Source organism: Mesoplodon mirus (assembly GCF_964341445.2).
Source record: "Mesoplodon mirus genome assembly, chromosome: 14".
Taxonomy (NCBI): Eukaryota; Metazoa; Chordata; class Mammalia; order Artiodactyla; family Ziphiidae; genus Mesoplodon; species Mesoplodon mirus.
In genome coordinates, this window is record NC_138990.1 from 5889912 (window position 1) to 5914219 (window position 24308).

Below are 24308 nucleotides of genomic sequence, written 5' to 3' on the forward strand. Positions count from 1 at the left end.
GGCTGGTGCCATCGCCCACAGGCAAACGTGGTCGAGAGGCCTCTGTGGAGCACAGATGGTGGTAGGTGGCTGAAGGTGTGTGGGGGGCTCTCTTCAGAAGCCTGTGGGCCAGCATCAGCTGTGCCCATGCCTCTTGCCAGCTTTTCGCCTACGGATCCTCCTTGGTTCCTGAGCCACGCCTCAGGTGTGCTATAAGCTTGATGATTCATTAGAAAATTTTGCTGTGCCCTCTTCTTTGATGGGGAGCTAGTAGGAATTTTCCTATGCTAGCTTGACAACCAGCTCCCTCTTACGTAACCACTATGGATAAAGAGTCACTGAGGCTCAGTATTTAAAAAAATAATTTTTCTCTGTTTTGCCTTCCTGACTGTACTTCATGGGAAGAAGCTGTTTTTGGAGCCATTAGTGCTGAACTGGGCTGCAAAGTGAACCAAGGGATGAGCCACTTATCCAGAATGAGAGATCCAGAGGCCAAACCTGATCAGTACTACCACCTGCTCCCGGCCCAGAGCAGGCATCTTCCTAGTCCACTCTGGACATCCTGCCTTCTGAGCAGCGGTGCTCACCTGGGATTCTGCAAGAGGGTGAAGCCCTAATGCCTTGAGACATCCATAGTGTGAAAGAGATTCACTTCTCCCTTATGACTCTAGAATGGTATTATTTATGTACCATCCCTGAGAGAATTGAAAGCCACTCAAATCACTTTATGTGTTCTGAGGATAAAGGAGGAACCCAGCTGAGAAAGACCTATGTCTGCCCTCCCCACAAGGCCCTCAGGGACACCACTTCGGACATTATTCCCTGAGGGTTATAGTCCTGCTTTCATCCACACTCATGGACTCCTCCTCCTCATGGCACCCTCTCTCTTTCTCCTTTTCCTCTCCCCCCACATCTTCACTCCCCACTCCCATCTTCCCACAAGTTCTCAGAGGATGTACAATGCAGGGAGGGGGAGACCTTTAATAAATATGTTAAACTCTGTGAATAGCATTCTCAGAATAGGGTAGGTGTAGCAGGGTGGAGAGTAGAAAGAGTGATGAAAAACTAAAAGAAAGGACTGAGAAAGAGAATCGAGAACAAAGACTGTCTTATGCTGACAAAAAGCAAAATGTTGGGCCAAGTACATGACACACTTCCTAACTGGTGGCCTAATTGGATTTTGCCTGGCATCTGAGGCTATAAGGCTGAGGCAGACAGACACTGCCCCTGCCCTCATGTGGCTTGGAATTGAGTAGGGAAACAGATTGCATCAAATTGTCACCCAAATGCATCATTATCAATGACAGTATGTGCTAAGAAAGAGGGTACCAGCTGTTATGAAAGCATAAAACAGGAGGCTCTGGGCTAGTCTGGGGGAGCGTGGAAAAGCTTTCCTGAGGAAGGTACATTTGGGGAGAGACTTGAAGGATGAGTAGATACGCACTAGACTTGAGGGCCAAGGTGGGAGTTGAAGTATTCCCAGAGGACTGAACAGGAGACTGAGTAAGTGGATTTTTCAGCCAGAGTCAAAGAGGATAGGAGGGAGGGCAAGATTGCTTGACTCTGTGCTTCCTTTCATATAAATTCCAGAAGGAATTTACCGAAGGGGGCTGTCTTAATACTTCTCATCAAACCCAGGTAAATGTGGACTTGAGTTTATGCTTTGAAATGGTGGCAGACTGCTCTGGAAAACGAGCAGTAAGCCAGTTTCTGTGCAAAAGCTGTAGGCCCACAGAGCCCAGCTCTTACTTTTCTGGAAACTTCTACCACACTGTGAGTTGGAGTGGCAGCTGCTGCCCTGAAGATTGTGCCCATGCCAAACAGTTTTACTTATAGCCCTGTATCCCAAATAAAAGCAAGCACAGACTGGCACAATTTTAAAGCAAAATTACAACCCAATAATGGAAAGTGGAAGGATGGGTGTAGAATGCTATCGATTCTAAAGAGATCTCTGCTTCTTTTTGTAGTGCTTTAAAATTTGCAAACCTTTTCTACATCTATTTTATTTTCATTTGATGGCTACACACCATCTCCCTTTTACAGGAGACAGAACTATGTTATGGAGAAATTAAATGACTTATCAAAGTTCACAGACCATATTCTTTACAGTTTTCCTCATTGATTCTTATTCAGGACTAACCCTCTAATTAGGATCAAAACCTTCTATTTCAAAAAAAATGGCAAGAAAAGTGAAATCAGAAAATCCAGAAAGACAAATCTAAGACAAGGTTTAGTATAATTTCTTACATGTTCTCTACCATCACAATGCCTATATAATGAAAATTTATATTCTCAAGAATAATCCCATGCTGCCTTGTAAATTATTGAAGAAAGATTTAATTTAGTTCAGGCCCATTAAGTATATTTTATTGGACTCTGAATCACTGGTATGGGATACATATGACAACTCTTAGAAGGCTAGAATATCACAATAAAAAGGAAAAAAATCAGTTTTCAGCTTTTTTATATAAACTGTTGATCACTATACTAGTCCAATGCCAGAAACTGATAAACACATCCAGAAGCAGTCCAGATCTTGGAAATGCCAGGAGCTCCTTGACTAGTCTTCAGTCCTTTACTGAAAATTATGACTTTTCTAGGCCATCTTTAAAGTAACAAAGTGCACACAAGTGAGAGATCTATGTATTTCCATGGAGCAGTGAGAGAAATAGATGTCTCCTAAAGACAGCAAGCAAGTTTTCAAGGCTATAACATACAATAAAGGCTTAAGAGATTGTATCATCCCTTTTGCTGTTGGAACTTGAATTTTTATATTAAAAGAATACCTGAGTTTTACAAAATTGATAAGCTTTTAGCCAGACTCATCAAGAAAAAAAGGGAGAGGACTCAAATCAATAAAATTAGAAATGAAAAGGGAGAATTTACAATGGACACCACAGAAATACAAAGCATCCTAAGAGACTACTACAAGCAACTTTATGGCAATAAAATGGACAACCTGGAAGAAATGGACAAATTCTTAGAAAGGTATAACCTTCTAAGACTGAACCAGAAAGAGATAGAAAACATAAATAGACCAATCACAAGTAATGAAATTGAAACTGTGATTAAAAAATCTTCCAACAAACAAAAGTCCAGGACCAGATGGCTTCACAGGTGAATTCTATCAAACATTTAGAGAAGAGCTAATACCCATCCTTCTCAAACTCTTCCAAAAAGTTGCAGAGGAAAGAGACTCCCAAACTCATTCTAGGAGGCCACCATCACCCTGATACCAAAACCAGACAAAGATACTACAGAAAAAGAAACTTACAGACCAATATCACTGATGAATATGAATGCAAAAATCCTCAACAAAATACTAGCAAACAAAATCCAACAACACAGTAAAAGGATCATACACCATGTTCAAGTGGGATTTATCCCAGGAATACAAGGATTCTTCAATATACACAAATCAATGTGATACACCATATTAACAAATTGAAGAATAAAAACCATATGATAATCTCAATAGATGCAGTAAAAGCTTCTGAAAATTTAACACCCATTTATGTTAAAATCTTTCCAGAGGGCTTCCCTGGTGGCGCAGTGGTTGAGAGTCTGCTTGCTGATGCAGGGGACACGGGTTCATGCTCTGGTCTGGGAAGATCCCACATGCCGTGGAACAGCTGGGCCTGTGAGCCATGGCCGCTGAGCCTGCGCATCTGGAGCCTGCGCTCCACAACTGGAGAGGCCACAACAGTGATAGCCCCGCGTACTGCAAAAAAAAAAATAATAATAAAATAAAAAATAAAAAAAATAAAAAAATAAAAAAAATAAATAAATAAATAAATAAATAAATAAACTTTCCAGAGAGTGGGCATAGAGGGAACCTACCTAAACATAATAAAGACCATATATGAAAACCACACAGCAAACATCATTCTCAATGGTGAAAAACTGAAAGCATTTCCTCTAAGATCAGGAACAAGACAAAGATGTCCACTCTTTCCACTATTATTCAACATAGCTTTGGAAATCCTAGCCACAGCAATCAGAGAAGAAAAAGAAATAAAAGAATACAAATTGGAAAAGAAGAAGTAAAACTGTCATTGTTTGCAGCATGATACTATACATAGAGAATCCTAAAGATGCCACCAGAAAACTACTAGAGCTAATCAATGAATCTGGTAAAGTTGCAGGAGACAAAATCAATGCACAGAAATCTCTTGCATTCCTATACATTAACAATGAAAGATCAGAAAGAGAAATTAAGGAAACAATCTCATTCATCATTGCAACAAAAAGAATAAAATACTTAAGAATAAACCTACCTAAGGAGGTAAAAGACCTGTACTCAGAAAACTATAAGACACTGATGAAAGAAATCAAAGATGACATAATCAAATGGAGAGATATACCATGTTTTTGGATTGGAAGAATCAATATTGTGAAAATGACTGTACTACCCAAAGCAATCTACAGATTCAATACAATCCTTATCAAATTACCAATGGCATTTTTCACAGAACTAGAAAAAAAGTCTTAAAATTTGTTTGGAGACACAAAAGATCCCCAATAGCTAAAGCAATCTTGAGGGAAAAAAAAACGGAGCTGGGGGAATCAGACTCCCTGACTTCAGACTATACTACAAAGCAACAGTAATCAAGACAATATGGTGATGGCAAAAAAAAAAAAAAAAAAAAAAGAAACAGAATATACATCAATGGAACCGGATAGAAAGTCCAGAGATAAACCCATGCACCTATGTTCAACTAATCTATGACAAAGGAGGCAAGGATATACAATGGAGAAAAGACAGTCTCTTCAATAAGTGGTGCTGGGAAAACTGAACAGCTACATGGAAAAGAATGAAATAAGAAAACACCCTAACACCATACACAAAAATAAACTCAAAATAGATTAAAGACCTAAATGTAAGGCCAGACACTATAAAACTCTTAGAGGGAAACATAGGCAGAACACTCTATGACATAAGTCACAGCAAGCTCCTTTTTGACCCAGCCCCTAGAGAAAGGGAAATAAAAACAAAAGTAAAGAAATGAGACCTAATGAAACTTAAAAGCTTTTGCACAGCAAAGGAAACCATAAACAAGATGAAAAGACAACCCTAGAATACTAGGAAACAGAATCCAACAACACATTAAAAGGATCATACACCATGTTCAAGTGGAATTTATCCCAGGAATTCAAGGATTCTTCAATATACACAAATCAATCAATGTGAGACACCATATCAACAAATTGAAGAATAAAAACCATATGATCACAGCAAAGGAAACCATAAACAAGACGAAAAGACAACCCTCAGGAGAAAATATTTGCAAATGAAGCAACTGACAAAGGATTAATCTCCAAAATATACAAGCAGCTCATGCAGCTCAATATTAAAAAAAAAAACAAACAACCCAATCCAAAAATGGGTGGAAGACCTAAATAGACATTTCTCCAAAGAAGATATACAGATTGCCAACAAACACATGAAAGGATGCTCAACATCACTAATCATTAGAGAAATGCAAATCAAAACTACAATGAGGTATCACCTCACACCAGTCAGAATGGCCATCACCAAAAAGTCTACAAACAGTAAATCCTGAGAGGGTGTTGAGAAAAGGGAACCCTCTTGCACTGTTGGTGGGAATGTCAATTGATACAGCCACTATGGAGGACAGTATGGAGGTTCCTTAAAAAAACTAAAAATAGAACTACTGTATGACCCAGCAATCCTCTACTGGGCATATACCCTGAGAAAACTATAATTCAAAAAGAATCATGTACCACAATGTTCATTGCAGCACTCTTTGCAATAGCCAGGACAGGGAAGCAAGCTAACTGTCCATCGACAGATGAATGGATAAAGAAGATGTGGCACATATATACAATGGAATAGTACTGCAATTTTCTTGAGTAATATATTTTTCAACCCAGATAATTACAGCCTTCAACAACTCGATATAGCCTACGAGATAAACAGGTTTTCAGAAGGGAGCTTCCTTAAGAAAATATAATTTACAGAATATCGAACAAAGTATGGAGGAAATATTGACATGACAACAGCTGCTTCTGCTTACCAAAGGACTTAATAAAATGCCAGCTACCCTGGTATATTTAGATGATTGTTTATGAGAATTGGAGGGAATGGGTAAGTGGAGGGAAAAGAAATGCGCTTGCAAGCTATTGCCAAGGAAATTTATATTTGAAAGTATAAAATCCCCTCCCCCAACAAATACAAGCTCATAATTACATGCAAGTTCTCAACCCAGTCTTTCATGTAATGTGAGGTGCCCCTCTAGTAGATATGGACTATTTTGTTGTCAGTAGAATGACATATATATGACATATATATGATACATATGATGGGAAATCATTAATCTAGGAAAATGAGTTTATATCTATCAGCAAGAAAGGGAGCCTCAATTCCCCCTTTGCCCATGCAAGATTGAGAATATCTTTGTAGAGTATGCAGTGGTGACAGTAGTGATGGGATGTGTGTATGTTTACACTGAGACTCGAAATGTCCTCAGTTTGTTAGATCCGATTATATAAAGTAGTGATGAGAAGAAGGGTCTTCTGTTCACAGACAAGACAATGAGCAAATTTCTTTGTCCTCAAAATGTCACTTTCCTTTTTCATGAAATGGAGATATGAGGAATAACCACCTCAGAGGGTTGTCTTGAGTGGTAAGTAACACAGGGGTATACAGTAAACACTAAATAAATATCTTTGAGAAAATCCCATCTAAGGATCAGTTTAAAATGGAATGGTTTAAAGCCTTGGAGGGTCTCATCTGGCAAATGTTTGGTATCAGACTGATCTATCAGAGAATCATTTTTTGAATGCTTTCTGCCTTGTAAATGGAAGGCTACGCCTTTTAAATTGGATTCCACTGTAATCTGAATCACAGAGGACCACTGGGGAAAAGACTTTTTGAAATAGCATCGGCTACATCTTATCAGCAAGTAGCATGTTGATGTATAATTACTTATCATTACTGCAATACATCATTTCAGAAAGTATTTCCCAACTGCTTCTTTTCCTCTTATAAATGTATTATTCATATCTATATAAATAACGGTTCACTGAATTCATTTAAAGAAATCCATTGATTCTAGTAAGTTATTAGACACATGTAACTGTCACTCAGGCAATAATCTTGAAATGCCCCACTCAGGATTTCTGGAAACTAACTCCAGGGATGAAGGATGAACAAAAATACCATTCCATCTGTTAACCAAACTGACTGCACCAAATAATTTGGAACTTAATTACAGAGTTGGTTACATTTTCAAAATGTGATTTACAAAGGCTGGAAGTTTTATCTAAATCTCTTCATGCTTATTTCCTTTAAGGACCATCAGTGGTGGTTACAAATTGCAGTTTTAGAACCATTGGTTGTTAAGGACCCAAGGCTTAGGATCCAGGGTTAGGATTAGGGTAAAGCAGGAAATGGGAAAAACTGTGGTCTCCCTCTGCCCTCCACCTTTTCTCTGCCCTTTCTTCTGTCGTGAACTAGCTGTGAACAACTCCACACGTTTTCACTTGCAAATAGACTGTCACATAGAATCTCAGACACCCAGTTAAATTTGAATTCAGGTGAACAAAAGTTGTTTCTTAGTATAAATATGTCCCATGCAATACTTGAGACATACTTACACTAAAAATAATTTATTGTTTATCTGAAACTCAAAGTTAACTGGATGTTCTGTGTTTATATTTACTAAATCTGGCAACTCAACCTACAAGACAACTGCTCTGTCAAGATATTTGTTTGAAAAATAGTATCATAATTACTCTTTCTAAAGGCATAGTTAGTTTAGTTGAGAAGTCCTAGAGACCAAACTCTTCAAGATCTCCAAACATGAACCTCTTTTGGGGGTACTTTGGGTACATTTGAAAGATGGTTAGAGAGATGTTTCAGTTGGGAAAGGCTTTCTGTAGTACTTAAGTTTAGAACATAGAGGTAGCATTGATTCCTTGCACTCACAAGCCTGGTGGAGGGAGAGGAAGGAAGGAAGGAAGGAAATAAGACTAACCCCAATAACTGTTGTGTTTTATTTTATTTTCTATTTTTAATTTAATTTTTATTTTATATTACAGTTGATTTACAATGTTGTGTTAGTTTCAGGTGTACAGTAAAGTGAATTAGTTATACATATACATATATCCATTCTTTTTCAGATTCTTTTACCATATAGGTTATTACAGAATACTGAGTAGAGTTCCCTGTGCTATGCAGTAGGTCCTTGTTGATTATTTATTTTATATATGGTAGTATGTATATGTTAATCCCAATCTCCTAATTTATCCCTCCCCTCACCTTTCCCCTTTGTTAACCATCAGTTTGTTTTCTATGTCTATGAGTCTGTTTCTGTTTTAAAATAAGTTCATTTGTGTAATTTTTTTAGATTCCACATATAAGTGATAGCATATGATATTTGTCTTTGTCTGACTTATGTCACTTAGTATGATAATCTCTAGGTCCATCCCATGTTGCTGCAAATGACATTATTTCATTCTTTTTTATGACTAAGTCATATTCTTTATTTTCTATTTTTAATCATAAATATTAACAGTGTGGGTGGAGAGAGAAGAAAGTTAACTTGCCAACTGACCGTTTCAGTTTCTCAAGTCAAAATCCATAGAATTATTCTTGACTCCTCTATTTCTTTCATATTCCAGATCCAATCCAACAGTAAATGTTGTCAACTCTAACTTCAAAATATAGCCGAAACTGTCCACTTCCTACAACCTCCACTGCTAATAATTTGGTCCAGGATGCCATAATTTCTCACTTGAATTATTGCAGTAGCCTCCTGCCCTGGTTTCTCTCAGCTTCGACCATTGCTCTTTTCAGTGTACTCTCCACACAGCATCCTGATTCCTCTTGTTGAAACCTAAGTCTGAGATGTCCCTTCAATGGTTTCCATCTCACCCAGGTAAAGTCCTAACAGTGGCCTGTAGGACAGCCTGGCACTCCTTCATTGTACCACTCTGAGCTCAACTCCTACAATGCCTCCCATCACCCTTCTCCTGCCACACTGGTCCTCCACTGTATCAGACACATCCCTGCCAGGGAGACTTTACAGTTCTGCCTTCTCTGCTTGCAGCATGTATCTGCATGGTTCGCTCCCTCGGCTTCTTCAAGGTTTCATTCCAATCTTTCATTCACAGTAATTGCAACCCTCCCCACTCCCTTTCTTATTTTGTTCTTTTCTTCATGGCATGCATCATTGCTTATACTCTATCTTTTCCTTGCTTATCTTGTGATTGCATATCTTTGCCCTAGAACGTAAGCTCAGTGAAGCTTCTAGATTTTGTTGTTGTTCTGCAAATAGCAGAATCGTGGGAGAATGAGATATAGGACTGTTATGTTGTGATGGCAGGGTCATATTCTGCCGAAGATCCAGGACATCATGGCAGGACATGGAAAATACCAAGACAATAAGGGAGCAGGTAGATAGGCAGGTCAATATGAGGACTTTGAGTACCAAAGGAAGTAATACGGACACTTTACAATTTGGCCAAGTAATGTCCTTTTGCAATATTAGATTCCAGAAGTATTCATTTGTCTCGTAACTGTGCATCAATAGTCTCCACTGTGGGGCTCCTTTGTCATCACCAAGGATCCGGGAAGACAATAAGATCATTAAAAGTCTGATCTTCTCTGGGCTATGGGGATCATTTCCACATTGTCCCATGGCCACCAGTCCCCTGAGGGTCTTTCTCCCACACTGCTTCTCCCTCTTGTCTTCTCCTCTGTGCTCCTCTACTCTCAATTCCCAGGCCTCTTACAACATTGCTTCCAGGAAGATCCTCTTAAGGAACAAATCAAGCCATATCACTGGCCAGCTTTTAGACTGCCATTTTCTCCCTGTTGAGGATGAAGTCCAGCTCACCCTGCCTCCCCATCCTTGTTTCTCTTCAGTCCTTCCTCTAGCTAGCCACCCTGAGACTCTGCTCAATATGCATGTCCCTTTACCACTCTCTAGAATGGGCTTCATTGCGTCAAGAACTTCTCAGCTCTCAAAACTAAACTTTCAAGCAGCTGGCTTAGTGAAGTTTTAAGATCTCTCCTGAAATCATTTATCAGTTTTTCCTCTAGGATCTCATAGCTCCTTACACAGACCTCTGGCACAGCACTTACCATATTAGAATGTTTTGTTGGTATATCTTCTCCCCCAGCAGTCTGCAGGGCACAGCTTTGTGTCTCTCCCACCAAGTATAGCATATAGAAGGTGTATGGCAAGTGCATATTAGATGAGTTACTTTGGAAACTTCCCAGAAACCTAGTCTTGCTCCTGAGCATATGGTTCTCTATAGCTGCTGGTTTTGCTTTTCTTGGTCCTTCATAAGAACCTCCCCCAAATCAAACCCCATGACCTCTTGTTCATGTACAGATGTGTTGGTTGAACCCTGCCCCAGAGCTTGAAGGGGCAAAGCGTTTTTCCAATGGTAGCTCTTTTGTTAATGTTACATACCACAAGGAAAGATAATCATCGACCTTCTGCTTCCTCTCAGGATGTGCCACATTGGTCAAATTGTGTCATTATGTGTTGTCAGGCTTTGAGAGAATGCATCCTTCATTTTAACTTTTTGCGTGATTAAAGCCATTCAATTACCATTCAATTTAATTAAATGGCTTTTATGATTTAATTTTAGTGAGGGGGAAAAATGATCTGTCATTAAAATGATGACTGAATGATTTTTTTATTATTGCTGTAGATAACAGGAAAGAGCCTTTGAGATAAGTTTTGTAATAAAAAATCCTTCTGGTAGTCAGGATAGTCAGTAAAATGTGTTATTGGTAATGAAAAAGGAGTTGTTGATATTGTTAATTAATAAGTGATGACTTAGCATGGAACCTGACACCTCATTTACCCCAGTGACACTACCCTGGGAAATTATAGAGAATATTAGGCTGTCACTCTTTAGAAAATTTTTCCTTGAAAGAGAGAGCGAGAGCAAGAGCGAGAGTGAGAGAGAGAGAGAGAGCGAGAGCAAGAGAGAGAGAGAGAGAGAGAGAGAGAGAGAGAGAATAGGGATATGTAAGCTTTTAAAGTAAAAATTCTAAATTGTACTTTAGCACTCAAGCAAAACTAATCGGTTAAAGAAAATACACGGTCTTCATCTACATGAAGGCATGTTGTAGAAATATCAGAATTTATTTAATAGCATATATTTTTCTCTCTTAAAAAATTAAGAATATATACTTTAAGTTGTATGTCATAATATTTTCTTCATTGTGAATTTCATTAGGAGATTTTTTTCTGCAACATCCTTCAGGATGCTGAATACTAACTTGGTAATAGAGGAAAAAATTTAGGCAATTAATGTTGGGATACTTTTTTAAGGAAAACTATTCTAAGTGTGTACATTTTTAGTATAGCTTATTGGATTTTTTGTTTTTCTAATCCAGGAAAAAAGATAGTCTTATAACTGAGAAATGCTTGGTCATTTGGCTGTCAGTTCTGACACTAATTCTCTGACACAGAGTATTGTGCAATTCCATTCAAATCTGACATTACCTGGGATTAACACAGACCCGAAGTTGAGGGCAAACTCTTCCACAAGACCATCTACACTCAGACACCAGTTGCAAGTCTCAGGGCCACCTGCACTTCTGACCAAGTGGCTAAAACATTGGGTGTTCCCACAACTTCCCCAGGTGCAGTAAGTTCCTAGAAGAACTCACAGTATTCACTGAATGTGCTACACTTAAGATTACAGTTTTATTATGAAGGATATACCTCACGAACAACCAAATGGAGGAAACACATAGGACAAGGCCTGGGAAAGGTGGGGACGCAGAGCTTTCATGCCTCTCCTTGTGGGATAGGGGCACATCACTCCCCCAGCACACCGATGTGTTCACCAGCCAGGAAGCTCTTGGTGTTCAGAGTTTTTATTGGGATTTTATTACATAGACATGATTGATTAAGTCATTGGCCATGTGATTGAACTCAATCTCCAGTCCCACTTCTCTCCCCAGAGGTCAAGCTGGTGCAAAGTTCCAACCCTCTAATCATGTGATTGGTCTTTCTCACCACCAGCTCCTATCCTGAAACTATGTGGGAGCCCCACCAGGAGTTGCCTCATTAACAGAATAAAGACACTCCTATTACTAAGGAAAATCCAAGTGTTTGTGAGGCCCTTAGCCAGAAACCAGGGACAAAGACTAGACATGTTTTTTATTACACCACAGACTTATTTTATAAAAATGTCTCAGATTTGGCTTTTTGAATGGTTATTAAATCAGTTGCAGTAATATTTTCTAGGTATCTCCTATGTGCTTATCACCAGCCTTGGGAGGAGATGGGGTCATGGAAGTTTAAGGCATGGTGCTTACCTAAGGTCTATTTCAGGAGACCAGCTCAACAATGAAATTCCCTAATACTAAGAACTACCCATGCTGAGCACTTTGCATCTGTGTTCACATTGTATATCCTCATAACAGCCTCATAAAGTAGTCCAGAAAGGTAAGTAAAAACACACCATTAGATTCAAATGCAGGTCTGTCTAATTCCAAGAGTATAATTTTCCATCAATCCACATAATAATGTATACTGAAATTGAGTCATATTGAGAGGTAAAGGGCACTGGTGTTGTTAGTACAAGTTCAGAGAAAGGTAGCTCAGTAAGGGTGGGGAGAGTCGGGAGACTTTGTGAAAGATGTTGGACTTCAACAAGGCCTTGAAGAGTTTGTAGAAAATGGATCCCAAGAGGGGAAAGCAGGGTGCCTTCCTGATGAGAAGAACAAAATGAGTACATGTGAGGCAGACATAAGTTTGAGATATTCATGGATGGACTAAATTTCTTTCCTTGAATATCTCTGCTTATAGGGACCTCATCTTCCCTTGAATGTACCTGTTCCATACTGCATCCCTCCTTTAGTACAAGATTCTTTCTTGCCACCAGCTGAACCTGACATCTTGTCCTCAGAGCTCTCAGTTCTGCCCTCCATAGGACAGTCCCCAGAAGAGTGAAAGTTTCTCTCCTGGCCCTGAGAGTTTGCTTCCCACAGGGTAAACCAACCCAATCCTCCTTACCCACAATCTTCAGACCACATGGTTCTGAGATCCTCTGTCACTGAAATTGTTGGAGTTTGGTGGTGGTTAAGAGAGTCTGTTGTGACATCAGAGAGATTGGGATTTGAAGTGCTACCTGCCATTCACTAGATATGGAAGTGAATTAATCTCTTGGAACCTCAGTTTCTTCCTCTGTAAAGTGGGGATATTGATAACTTCTTCAGAGATGGTGAAAATTTTACAAAATAAGACAGTGCCCCCAATATAGTAAGTATTCAATTTATATGATCTGTTACTAGGGTACTGTATCTGTTAGCATTGGCTGTAAAAACACAAAGAAACAAAAATCCTTAAATGTAATAGCTTCAAATTGACAAAAAAGAAGTTTATTATTTCATGATTTTGTGTTCTGGCAACTTGGGCTGGGCTCAGCTTCAGAGTTCTGGGGCTCTTGGGTGGGTGCCCTCAGGTGTTTGCCATCTGCTGTTTTTTGTTGTTTTGTTTTGTTTTTTTATTGAAGTATAGTTGATTTACAATGTTGTATTAATTACTGCTGTATAGCAAAGTAATTCAGATATATATATATATATATATATATATATATATATATATGTATATATATACATTCTTTTTTTAAACATTTTTTTCCATTATCATAGGATGTTGAATATAGTTCTCCGTGTTATACAGTAGGACCTTGTTGTTTATTCATTGCCATCTGCTGTTGATTGAAGTTCTCACTCATGTGTCTGGTTGTTGGCTGGCTGCAGGCTGAGGTTCTGGTCAGATGTTCTTGTCATCCATCAGGCCAGCCTGGTCTAGTTCACATGATGAGGGCCTCAGGGTTCCCAGGAGCAGCAAAAAGACATGTCCTATTGTGCAAGTGCTTTTTAAATGTCTCCACTTGTATCATGTTTGCTGCTGTCCCATTGGCCCAAGGAAGTCCAGAGCTGGTGTGGAAAAGGAATACCAAAGTCATGGATGAAGAAAGAATTATGGCTAATCGTATTATCTACCCCAGACTAGACTCCTTCTAATAAAGCATTTTAAAGGCAGTAGTGAAGGATAGATGACTCTGTCAGAGACTGAATTTTTGTTATCTCTTGGCACATTAGTGACTTTTTACTTTACTGTGTGTATATGTGTGTGTGGATGGCTGTGGGTGGGTGGGTGTTTGTGTGCATAAGAGAGAAAGACAAAGATGAAGAGAAGAAGGAGATGGAAAACTTACAGGCAACTGACATGTCCAACTTGGAAAAAAGATAACTGAATCAATCAGCCTTGGTAGCCTTATGCCCCACCTGGGCAAGAGGAACAGAGGAAGGCCTTCCAGCTTGGGCCTGCTCACCTCCACTACCCTCTATGTGCTGGTGATGTAATGCAGATCAAGGGTACCAGACTTATCCCAGAGAGTTAAATTTCTTTCACTTGTCTCTTCATGCTGTAAATATATGTTGAGTACTACCTCCAGGATAAGTACTGACTTGAATGCAGATGACGTTGAATGCTGGAACTGCTACTTTTTCTCCCTGTGATCATAGACACTCCCAGAAGTTCATAGCTTATATGAGCTTCAGCTTTCTTATCAATTTAAGGAAGGCACTAGATTTAGTGATTTTAAAGGTATCTTCCAGCTGTAATACTATATAGTTTTACAATGCTATACTATTTCTTTTTTCCCTTGTAATATTTACACATCTTTTGTCCTGACTCTTTAGCTCCCAGATTGTTGCTTTGATGAAATCCACCGATGGGTGGAATGGAATACTGACCAAAAAACTTGGATCAATAGAGGCAATTTCTGTGGAAGGAGGCTTTTCATGGTCCCTTACATCCTGTCACATAAGAGCCTTGTACTTATCCTTGCCCAAGCAAGATACAGTGTCCTATGCACTGAGATTTCTGTGTCATGACCTGGTCTCCTGGGAGATTTGCTTGATAAAATAGGAAGTTGTCCCACCTTAAGGCAGGGATAAGCTTCTCTTTCTACTTATACCTGTTTTATAATGGAGACATTTGTTAGATTTGGAATAGGAAGAATTGCATTAGCTATGGGATACTGGGCATTTGCTTACCCTCTCTGAATCTCAGTTTTCTCATCAGTTGAACAGTACCTACCTAAGTATTGATGTTATAAGGAGTAAATGACATAAGATTCTATAAATGCCAAGGTCAGGACCTATCTCTTTGTATGACTTCAAACAATATTTGTTTTCCTCTCCTCCCTTCACATCTTTGCAGAGCTGATCAAATGGGATCAGGTTTGCTGGCTGCAGCACTTGTAACTCTATAGTACAACACAGATAATGGATTATGATTACTGGCACCAGTCCATCCTCCAGGAGGTGGGAAGTACCAGAAGGTTTTCAGTGCACAGAGGTACCCAGCTGTGTTAGAGGCAGCTCTGGGGATGGACCCAGGTCTTTGCCTCTAGTCTAGAGCTTTGTTCACTGCTACTTTCTGCTCACTTGTCCACTCACTGCCCTGAGGAAGTCAACATATAAGTGGGGCCATACATGTCTCCTTATGTTCCGGAGGCTTAAGTAATGCAATAGGGCATATACCCTCGATTTGAGCCCTATAGGGATGCAAACATTTAGATAAAATATTGCACTGCAATCCACTTAGCATACCAGTGGAGTACCTAGCCTGGGCCCTTCTATAATCTTGTGCTGACCTTCCCCCTCTCTTATTTTTCACCTCTTGAAACAGAGAGCAAAGTTTCATTGGCAGAGGACTCTCAGGTATTTCTGAAAGGCATTTGCTGAACACACAGTGTTGTTTATTTCCTTTGGTGAGTTGATTTCCCTCCCTTGAAAGATTTCTTTTTGAAATGCTGCTGACTTTCTCTTTGCCTTCTCAAGAGAGCCATAAAATGCGATTGGCTATTAGCTGAAATGCAACCTCTTGGCTCCACTGATCCAAGGGGATTTGGGATCCCCAGGGTGACCAGAGATAATTATACAAAATATATATTCAGGAATGTCCCTGAGTGCTCACTCAGGATCTGCATTGTTAAGACAGTGCATTGTCAAGACCCAGGCCACAGTTACGAGCCCATCAGAAATTCAAAGACTAAGTCCATCCAGCATGTTACACGCAAGACTGTTAAGTGATTCACTTCTGGAGGTGAAGTCATTGGAGCTCATAAAAAGGGCAGCTTATGAATCTGTGGAAATCAAGCCTATGTGGTCTTCCAAATCAGGCTTTGGGGATATGAAGGATGAGAGATGGGAATGAGAATCCTATAAGTGGTTTTAATCTGAAATATACACGTTAACTTTAAGCAGGAGGACTTGAGAGTAAGGGATCTAATCACAGGTGTATGTCATTAAGTTGTTTTAAGAAGTTATTTTCTAAAAAGTGTACACTGGAGTCTATAGGCACAAAGAATCAAAGGGCAAGTAATGAGATAGACTTGTCACGTGAGACCTATGCCCAAAAGGAGTAACCTCACAAATGCAACCCCAGAGATGGAACTTGCAAGTGTTCGAGTTGTTTTCAATGAGTATAGTTTGATAGGCTAGGGATGTACCCTCTTTATGGCATTACTTCAATGGGAAGATGTCTAATGAGTTACCACAGATGATGACAGATTGTGTAAACCTTCGCTTTAGCCCCACTGCAGCTGGGGCAGTGGGGAAGTGTGTCCTTGTGCCCTCCTAGAGCCAGAGGGATAACTAAGTCATGCAACAAGAAGGATATTTCTCCAGCCACTGCATATGCTGAGCATTCAATAAGAAGAAAGGATAGAAGAGGGGAGGGGAGAGGAAGGGGAGGGGAAGAAAAGAAAAGGAAGAAGTAAGAAAAAAAGAGAAAGGGAGGAGAGGCAGAGGAGGAGGGAAAGGAAACGGGGCTGGACAATAATAATCATTAAGTGATGAATTCTAGGCTACATGCCAGGTATTTGCACTTGTATTATCTCAATTTCCCTGACCATGGCACAATTAGTGTGAGTGGAATAATCTTATTCATGGCCACACAAGTGGAAGGGATTCTGCCTTTCTGCTTCAACAGCAGTTACAGCAAGGGACATTGCAAATTCACTACCCAAGTTCTTATCGGATGAGTTGAATATCTTAATAAAGAGTTCCATTTGTTAGAAGGTGAGCATGGAGAGTTAACAACTGAATGAAAATAGCAAAGTATCTTCTTGGGGAGTTAAGGAGGCCTCGTTCTAGATGGTACAATACTGCCAGGTCTCCTCTACTCCTAATGTAAAAGTGGTCCCAACTTCAACAGTTCATTCAATCCTAAGGTGGGCAGTCAAGGAATGAGGTTAACAATTGCAAGGGTGTTAGTGATAGTTTTCAGCTCCAAGCCCTATCCAGAGTAGTTTCTCCAACTTCTCCTCTCCCACGATCGAGCCTGAGCAGCACAGAAGTGGTGGCTGTTTCTCTCTCCACTGTTGTGAAACCATCTGTTCCATCATCTCTGATCTTCAATCACCTTCTTCTCATCATCTCTGGGAATCCCTCAAAATACTCACAGAGGCAAAGGAGTATTCAGCCCTGCCCTCCCTGAAATATATTGTTTTCTCTGGCTCCTTAAGAGATTAGCCTTATGGTTTTAGCTTTTCAAACTTCCTGGTCTATACCCCATTCCATCTAGAATTTTATTGTACCAGTTAAGATGCTTATGGCTGCAAGTCATAGAAGCACTCACTTTACAATGACTTGAAAAATGGTTGTTTATTATCTCACACAGCAATAGGTCTAGAGGTATATTCCCCAGGCTAGGCTCTGGGGCACAGTAGTGTCATCAGAGACCCAGTCTCCATCCATTCCTCAGCCCTGTTACCTCACTTAGTCCTTGTGCTTGCTCATTGCAGGATTCAGAATGGCTCTCCATGAGCCAAAAAAGAGGGACATTTTCTTCTATATATCACTTTTTTCTAGGAATAAAATATTACTAAGTTCCCCAGCAGACATCTGTCCTGCTGGTCAGCCACAACCTGGCTTCAAGGAAGCTGGCCAAAACAGCCTATGACTTTTTTGGCCTTTATCATGGTGACAGACTCTGCCATCATGGACAAAGAAGATGGGGAATGGCTGTTGAATAGATTACCAACAGCATCTACCACACTGGTATCTCTCTTATTACAATTTTCATTCTCAGACTGGGTCTAGGGACACCGAGGAGGGCATCCAGTGTCATACTCAAAAGTGTCCATTCCTGATGACCGTCAACCAGTGCCTCAAGATCAAGCCCAGGTATCTCAACTCTCTTACCTCGCAGTGATTTTTAGTTTCTTCCAGGGAATTCATGGAGAGACTGATGGTCACTTTTGCTTTTGGTCTTTGTACGAGAGTCATAGTCGAGGGACCCAGTCATCAGTTCTGATATGTTCCTTTATTTTGCCCCAGTGGGCCCACTGGGTACTTATACAAATAGATAAAACTCAGGCAACCCAGGCAGGATTCCCAATGGGAATGCAAGTTAGAGTCTTCTCAGGGAAGTTTATGAGACCCTCAAGTATAATGTGGAATTAAATGGTCTCCTGACTGATGAGACTCCAAACATGACTTTGTTGAATACCATGACTATCAAGAATACCAGTAACATTTCAGCCACTCTGTTTGTATGGTGTTATACAGGCATGTCTTATGTGATAAAAGTCAGTGTAATGGATATAAAAGTTACTTCACAACAAGAGTGAAATTATTTCACTTGGCTTTTTGTTTTCTTGTAAAATCTCATCTAATCCACTTGAAGCTTTCTCTCTTACCAGGCAAGTTAACTGTCAATTACTATAAGGATTCTTGTACCATACCAACCTCTCTTGATTATGTGATGGCACTGGAGGCCTTATATTGGTCCAGACTCTCAGGAATGGTGCTCTGATCTTCAGGTCACATGATCTCCACTTCCCTGATCATTGTCCATGTCCACATGGTTCCTCAAAGGCAGTCAGATCTGCTGTTTCATGCCATGCTTGGTCACTGGAGTCTTTTCTGAGGATGGTGCTCATGACTCAGTCTCTTTAGGAGCCCCCTCATAGTCACTCCCCTGTAGGATCCTTCCACTTCCTCAGGTCCCTGCTGGTTGCAACAGTGTCACCCTTCCAATCTCAGAAGACATTCTCTAAAACCTCTCTCTGCCCTGGATGTTCCAGTGACATTTTCAAATACTTCCCTTTGATTAATAATCTCTGAGATGCTTCTGCAGAACCTCCCTTCAGGAAGCCTTAGGAAACACTCCCCTGGGACTCTATTCTACTTCTAACAGTGAGCACAGGGGAAGGATATCAGAGTGGTTAGTTCTTTTCTCCCTAACTCATCCTGTTAGAAAGAGGATACATTTCCTTATTGAAATGGAACAAAATTAGATTCTAGATTGTCCTGCTGATTAAGTATCTGCTTATAACAAATCCAGTCATGACTTGCGGGTAGGCACCTTGCCAGTGCATTTGGTCCATACCTCCCTTTCATTTGCCTGCCTCCATGCTATTGCACATAGTGGATTGTTCTCTTGAGAGACCCTTTCCTTCCATTCTGCCTGTCAAATCCCCACCCACCTACCTAGACCCAGTGAACAGTCCGCCTTCTTTATCAAGAACTCTTCTACCTCCCACCCATTTCCTGAATTGGGACACTCCTCTCTTTTTGCTGTGTCCTCAGAACACTTTGATACACCTGTGTTGTAGTATATATCCTTTTCCACCTTTGGTTGTCCTCATATGTGTGGGCATTGTACCTGTCCTGTTGGACTGTAAACCATTTGAGATCAGAGCCATGTCTTGTTCTCTTTGCTTCCATGGTGCCTAGAAAGAAACTAAATGGAATTAAATGAAAATGAGTTGTCTCCTGACCATGAAGAGTGTATAATGGGACACAAAACATATATGCATGGTACATGGTAGTAAGTAAATTAATAATAGAGACAATGAAAAGGAGATATCCTGGAGCAGTCCAGACTGGGAAACATGGCTGCTAAGGTCAGTGAATGTTCTAACACCTTCTGGTGGTGAGAAGGAGAACCATAGTGAGCTGAAGTCATCAGGAAAAGTTGCTTAGATATCTTTAGAACCTGAACTGGATGTTGCATCATCATGAAAATTTGAATGACTAGAAAGAAAAGGAGAACATAGAGAAGTCATGGGCATGGGGAAGGAGAGAGAAATGACTTCAGCATTTGTGGGTTGGTTTGGACACATCAGGAATAACCCCTATTGGTGGCTTATGTTTTCATCAAACCTCACAGCTTATTATTTTATGTGATTCTGTCTAATGATATTCATAGACTGAATTCCACTCTGTTGCCAATAGCATTGGAAAGAAGATTCACTGTGTACAAAGTCAAAACTGCTTCAGTGGTAATAGATACATCTGGTACCAAAAGTAATGAAAAAAGTGATGAAGAAGATACTGGTGATACTAATCAGACTTACTAAGCACTCTCTATGTGCCCAGCATGTGCAAAATGTTTTATGTACATTAACACTACTCCTCCCCAAACAATCAAGGTAGACATTTTAAACCATCCCTATACTAATAGAGGCTGAGTTGCTTGCCCCTTATCACTCACTGGGTATATGGTAGAGCTGGGACTCAAATCTAGGTGTATTTTATTCCAAAGCCCAATCATTTTTCATCCACTAGAGCCCTAAAGGCTGAGGACAAAAAGCAAACACAACAACGAGAAGAACACACATTTTATCTCATGATATGTGCTTAAACTCACACCTCTGATAGGGTACAAATGTAATCTGTATTAACCAGGTCAAAGTTCAGTGCAATGTAAAGGCATCTCGTTTGCTTAGTGCTTCATCCCGTTTGAGAATACAGCTACGTAGGCTTATGCAATTATTTTCTTCCTTAATGAATTAATGAATTTCTCACGATTTGGTCTTAAAACTCAAACCATCTCCCTCACCAAGCCTGTTTATTTTGGAAACCTAAGAGCTCATTTTCAGGCTTTCACCCCCAGCTGTTGCCCAGGGTCCTCAGTGATAGTTTCCTGAGTGAGGGGTATTTACCTCAAGGTGAGACAAACTGTTGAAACCCCATGGCCTCCTTAGCACAGGGATTGGAAACCTCTTCACAATCACCACAAATTTATATTTGCTGTTGGAAAATTGCTTCGGGAAATGATGTGGATCAGAAAAGTAAATTTTCTGTCAAGATAAACTTTAGTAGTGAGCAAAGCAAAATTCGGAAAAGAGAAAAGATCCCTAGGTGTTCTATCTCATTTTTATTAACATTCTTTAATATTTACCACAGTCATACTCCGTGAGCCAAACTGTCAGTGGAAGCATTGAACTACAGAGAAGATTCAGGAATTTCTCTAGAGAGGATACCTTCAGTCTTATTTTACAAACAGAAGGTGTGGATAACAGATGTGCTTCAAAGAGCTCACAGTTTTTAAAAGAATTAAGGTGAAAAATAAAATCCCTAAAACCCCACCACACAGATACCAAGAATCTACTGCTTCTGGACCGGCCCAGACTTTTCAGTGTGTTTCCAGAAACTGCTGTTTTGCAGTCTGCACAGACGGTGGAGTGCTTGGACTAGCAAGGGAGGGTAGGAAGCTTGGCAGGACACCAGCTCAGAGCACGATTCTTCTTTTCTTTTTCCGAAGAGCTGAGCCTGGTAAAAAATCAAAACACAAACAGGCCCTTTCCCTCTTCCCCATCTGCTTTCATCCCAGTTCTTTGGGGTTGGTAGCCCCGGGTAAACCAGTGGAACCCAGCAGGCTGCAGGCTTCTGAATCTGTTGCTGGATTTTGCTGCAGTTCAAGGCTGCTTGGCTGTGGTACCCAGGGATGCTGAGTCTCACCCGCCGACAGATACGGGACCACAGCCAGAGCCTGTGCATGAACACTCAGAACAGCAGCACATACACTTTTGAGTTTGATGGTGGTGATATGAAGCAATAAGTGATTATAATTGAACCAGAGTGGACTTCTGTTCCCCCTTCTTCCTGAAATTTCAATTTAAATTCTTAGGAGATCTAGCAGGTCTTGGGAGAGCTGTGCACAGAGAAGGAGGACTGGGGACGGGCTCTGTTAACAGAACTGGAAAGAATCATTATATTGGGAGAAAACTAAAGGTAATCACCTGTGGCAAGTCTTGAAGCACCTGGCTGAAGGGAGCTTGGTAACCTCTTTAAATATTCCAGCTGACTTTGCCTAATAGACATGGTGCTCTCTTTCTTCCCACTTACTGTAGTTGCTAAACCCCAACTTTTCCCTCCATGGAGATAGTTTTTATATTTCTAATATTTAATATTCTCTTTAAATTAACCTCTTACAGCTACTTCTTAGAATCCATTTCTAGAAACCAATTGTTCCTAATGCCTTTCAATGCTCCTCTAGTCTGTTTGTATAAATACAATGTGTAACTATACATTGGTGACACAGGCTGGGAACTACTATTACTTGAGAACTTACTGTCAGCTAGCACTGTAGTTGACTCAGTATACGTGATCCCTGATAATCTTCCCAAGAACCTGCAAGGCAGCCATTGGTGTGTCCACTTTAGAGATGTGAAGGCCACAGTTCTTAAAGCTCAAATGATGACCTGCCCAAAGGCCATTAGACTCAAGTGGGTCAGACTCTGCTCCACGTTGAGGGGCAAAACCAAGTGAAAGGAGTGCTTCTCTTAAGAAGCAAACAGTCTAGTTGTTGCTTCCCTGCTACATATGCTCTCGAGAGAGAGGATTCATGAGGGACTTAATTCAGAGCAGTGACTAATAGCAGGAATTCCACTCCCTGTGTAGGGGAGTTTGAAGCATGTGGCCCTCTAAAGTCACACTGTGGGTGGCCACCCATATGTCACCACCCTCCTCCATCCACTGCTGTAAGTCTTCGCATGATACTACATAGCTACTAAAGTTGTCACTTACATTCTCTCGTTTGATCCTTACCAGATCCTTGTGAGACAGGATGAGCAGAGATTAGTTTCTGAATTTTATACACAAGGGTATTGAAGTCCGCAGAGGAGGTGATATATCTAAGTCAGTAAGTGACAGAGCCAGGACCAGGGCTCAGTCAATTAATTCCATCCCAACGTTTTTTTTTTTTCTAACACATCATGAAACTTCCAAGTAAAAACAGCTCTGGGAGATGCTGAGTGTAGGAGGGACTGATAAGACCAAATTCCCCAAATGAAACTGGCTGTTCAAATAACCTCTGAATTCCAGGTTTCAATATCAAAGAACCCAGACCTCCTCTGACCTTCTCAAAATCTCAACTGGTGACCTGCCATGATACTTTAATTTTTTTGTGATTTTGTCTCTTCCCCATGTTAATCACAATCTCAGCATTTCTCAAACTTCTTTTTTCATTAACTCCCTCCAAGAGATTTTTTGGAACTTTTTTCCCAATTGTCCCCTCACTTTGAAATTTTAATACCACAGATATATTGTGTATCTGTTTATATAGTGTCTACCATATGTATATGTGTACTTTATACATAAAACTAGTAAGATTTTTTTCATCCCCTTAAGAGCCAATTTTTACTCCTTGGGTTCAATATTACCCCTGTTGAGAATGCATACTGTAGCTCAAAACTATGAATTCGGTAATTTTTTTTTTTTTTTAAAGAAGGAGGAGGAAAGAATAAAGAAAGGAAGGAAGGGAGGGAAGAGAGAAAACAAACAACAAACAATAAAACAAGTTAGCAAAGACACAAAACACTAAACTGAAAGTGGTCCTCAATTTCCCAATAGTTACAGTTTTTCCTGGTAGTATAGAGGCATGTGTTGGGGTTTCATTGTGGCCAGAGTCTTTCCAATATGCCCGTCCAAACCTGGTGCGGAGCATTCTTTAGTCATTCTGTGAGCAAATTACAAGGAACAGGCTGGGGCTTGGAACAGACTTACCTTTCAGGAACTAATTCCCTTAGAACAAAATAGAACATTTCCTCTGACCAAACATAATCTCTGTTTGTGGTGTTGGATAGGTCTCTAAGGAGGAGTGGAAGCTTCCCTTGGGGCACGTCTAATGAATTCATAACTTTACCTATTGATAATCAACAGCAGTGGAGAATATATTGAAAATCACCCCTGCTTTCCTCCACACCCTGCCTACCAGATCAGAGAACTAGAAAAACTGCCCCAAATTACTACTACAGATGAGAAAGGAAAAGCCAGGCAGGTGGCACTGACTTGCCCAAAGGCCAGCAGCCAAGTGACAAAGCTGGAACTTGGACTCTGCCTCATAACACATGAGCTCCTCTCCCAGAAGGGCGTCCACCTCAGACATGTTCTCCTTTTGTTACACTTGCTTGAGCAGCATCAAACTGCGGCTGTTAGTACACAGAGAAAAAAAAACATCTTTAAATAAACACCAGCAAGTCTGTTACAGCTGAAGATGTATACTTAGTGTCTCGGCGGC

The 24308-nt window shown here is 40.3% G+C and overlaps 1 protein-coding gene across 3 annotated transcripts in view; it reads left to right on the top strand.

Moving 5' to 3' along the window:
* Positions 1 to 24308, top strand: part of CTNNA2 (catenin alpha 2) — a gene marked incomplete at its 5' end in the record, with an annotated part of 1039969 nt that overhangs the window by 644742 nt on the left and 370919 nt on the right. The gene's annotated exons all lie outside the window — the stretch shown is intronic.